The sequence below is a fragment of the Arachis duranensis genome, chromosome 9 (genome assembly GCF_000817695.3).
Source record: "Arachis duranensis cultivar V14167 chromosome 9, aradu.V14167.gnm2.J7QH, whole genome shotgun sequence".
In the NCBI taxonomy this organism is placed as follows: domain Eukaryota; kingdom Viridiplantae; phylum Streptophyta; class Magnoliopsida; order Fabales; family Fabaceae; genus Arachis; species Arachis duranensis.
Window position 1 is genome coordinate 116,863,507 of NC_029780.3, and position 3,772 is coordinate 116,867,278.

A 3,772-nucleotide genomic window follows, 5' to 3' on the forward strand; every position below is an offset into this window, starting at 1 on the left:
ACACAAGATTAATTAGATAACAAATTGAATTTTAATTAATATATTTTATTTTCTGTTCATATTTTTTCATTAATTATCTTACTTTTTATATTTACAGTAAATATTGAATGTAAAAAGAAAAAATAATATTGAATGTTATATATTTTATTTATTTATAGTCATAATTAAATTTGATATAATTATAGCAAGTATCTAGAATTAATAATAACATGATACTACAATTTTAAGTTGTATAATATAATAAAAAAAATATATCAATTTATGTATGCCTCCTATTAGAACCGTCAAAATTGGCTAAACTCATTGGACCAATCCGTTTACCCATTTAAATGGACGGACTTTACCTCTAAAATTAAACCCGTTTAAATTTCGGGCTAGCCTGTGTGCTAAATGGGTGGCCCGTTTATTTTTTTTTTTTACATTTTTTTTCAAAAAAATCAGTACTTTTAGTTAATATTTCTCTCGATTCGACCTGAAAATCAGACCTATCAGCTAAAAAAAAATATTATTTTTAAAGATTTTTGACCTAAAAGTGATATTTTTTGTCAAAATATTTTTCAAAAAATAAAATTAAATGATAAACGGGCTGGCCCGTTTAACCCATTAGACTGACCATAAACGGTCCGGGCTAGAAATTAAAATTCTGGCCTGCGAATAAAGTGGGCTTAAACGGGCCAGCCCATTTAACCCACTGGCTTAATGGGTTGGGCCTAAATAGACCGGACTAGCCCGTTTGACAGCCCTACTTTCCTATATAGCAATGATTTTATATATATTTATATATCTCCTCTTTTAGTTCTTTTCTAAAAATATTGGCATATAATTAATGTAGATAACATATATATTGAGTAAGTATCTCTATTGAATTAATCATAAAGGTTAATAAAATATAATGAAATAAATTTCACCTAACTGTAGTAAGTATCTCCATTGAAGATATTTGCTAATTATTACCGTGTATAATTAGTGTATATATATATAAAGAGAAGGAAATCTCCATTGAAGATATTTGCTAATTATTACCGTGTATAATTAGTGTATATATATATAAATAAGGATTAATAGTGAATTACAATTATTTATCATCTAGAAAATTTGTACCTCATACATAGATCTTCTTTTATTTATTATTTCTCATACCTAAGGGCTACTAATTATGATTCTATTAACAATATTATCTATGGTAGATTATGTAATGAAAAAGTTTGAAAAATAAAGGCAAGAATTATAAGGTTATGGAAAGTCCCATACAAATTTGACAAGAATAAGACGACTTATGTAAAAATGATTCTCATGGATGATAAGATAAGTTGATTATTTTCCATGATTCTTTCAAGTGATGCTAGGTCCATCTTATAAATATTTTTTGTTTATATTTTAAATTTATTTGACAAGTAAATTCTCGCACGAATAAAAGAAAGTACGATTTTATAAATTTATAAGTGTTAATAGTCTTTATATTTAATTTGTTTAATAGTGTGATAATATAGCTAATATATTTGTTGGTGGATTTAACTATTATTACTATATTATTTATGATCACATTCAGTATACATGTGTGATTTATTGAAAAAAGTACATTATTAAAACCGATTAATAACTATTTTAGAATTAATCCAATTAACACTGAATTAAAAAATGCATAATATGTTATTTTTTATTAATTAAATTATTATAATTTAAATTAATTTCAAAAAAATAATTTAAAATTATAATTTCAATTTTCTCACGTGCATAGCACAGGTGATTATACTTGTTTTAGTATATTAAGTAGATTAACTAATAATTTCTTTTTTAATCTCAAAAGCATTATACTTATGGAAAGAACGTATATATTAATATATGATTGTGAAAACAATATTTATATATTATTTAAAACTAGAATGCGTGTAATAATGTATTTTAATTTATTATTAATTACACTTGATATAAATTATACTATAATTATATATAATTAACTGTTATTAAATTAAAAAATTAAATTATTATATTATTTATTAATAATTTTTTTCTGATATTAAAGGTATTATAATTCTATTTCAAAAAAAAAGAATATATTCATAATATTTTATATTTCTAAAATTTATTTTATACAAAATTATAAATAAAATACCTTCTTATTATGACTACGAATAACAAAAAAAAAAGATAAAATAATCATTGAATAAAATATATATTAGTTGAATTGTTATAATCAAGATAAATTTTTGTAACATATATAAGACATTGAAGATGTAATTAATATATTATCATTATTATCATCATCATTATGATTATGATTATTATTATTTTATAGCATTGTTTGGTATTTGTATAAGTGAAAAAAATATAAAATTATTTATATAATTTAAATATATTTTTGAATAAAAAATTTTTAAATACATGTTAGATATAAATATAAAGAAATAATATTTTTTGTGCATTCTACAGATATATATACACTACGATTTTCTAAAGAAAAAATTTTAGAATCGAAAAAATAAGAAAGAATTAGAGAAAAAATAATCGAGAGAGATGATTTCATTAAAAAATTTCTTCTTTTATTGACTCTATCATTATTATATTTATACTAAATTCTACTCTTAATGAGAATTTTTTTTGTTGGATTATTAGACCTCTTTTTACTCATTACATTTAGGGGTGTGCATGGCTCGATCCGGTCTAAAGATTCGGTCCGGTTCCGAATACTTTAGGGGTTAATTTGGTGTGATTTCAACGGGTCTAAGGTCGGATAAAGGTCTTAATAGACTCGGTCATTATCTCAGGTCGGGTCCGAGTCATGGCTCGGGTCACCCAAACTCGGCCCGGTGACCCGGTCATCATACACAATTAATATTGTGTTATTAGTGATGGATAATGACTATTCTTATGTGAAATTTAAGTATTGTAAACCTTAATATTTTGTATTATTAGTTATTATAAGACTATAAGTTAATGTTTTATGTTTAAAATATCTAAGATTTTAGACTAATGAATAATGTTGTGTTATTTGTATTGATTTAAATATTTAGTGTTATTAGACAATTTAGTATTAATTATGGTTATACTTTAATCTTAGAGAAGAGTTGGTTCTTGTTATATTTTTCTAAGTGAATTTTACCATGTCAAATAATGGTTAGAGTCTTAGAAATTTTGATATTTTCACATGTTAGCTTATAAGAAGGTATCAAGGTAATGTAATGTTTACGGCCCGATTTTCACCTGATTTTTATCCGATATAATCGTGGCCCAAAAGTGTATAGATTTCATCAGGTTTAAAGTCAGATTCGAGTCTAATAAATAGGCCCGGTCTATATTTCGAATCGAATTCAGATCACATCAGCCCAATTTCACCCGACCTATGCACATCCCTAATTACATTACATCCTCCTTAACAACAATTTTATCCTCAAAGTTGCACTAATTTTAATGCAAGTTTGTTTAATTTTTTCGCATAAATTTCTCTTTTTTGGAATAACGGATTGGTTAGGATAGATAAATAATCAAGAAAAGCACACATTAGCAGTTGATAATTTGGATTCAAGTGTTTTAAGCTAGTTTTAATCTTGTTTTGATGTTGATAATTCGACATGATGTTCAATGAAAGTATCAAATATGTATAAGAAAAAGAATACTTTAAACACGTGTTTTGCATAATACTTTACACATATTAATATATTATATAGTATTAATAAAAAATATTATGGAAGAATAATGGATATTAATACATAATTATAAGAAAAATAATATTTATACATTATTAAAGTTAAAATGTGTGTATTAATATTTTGAA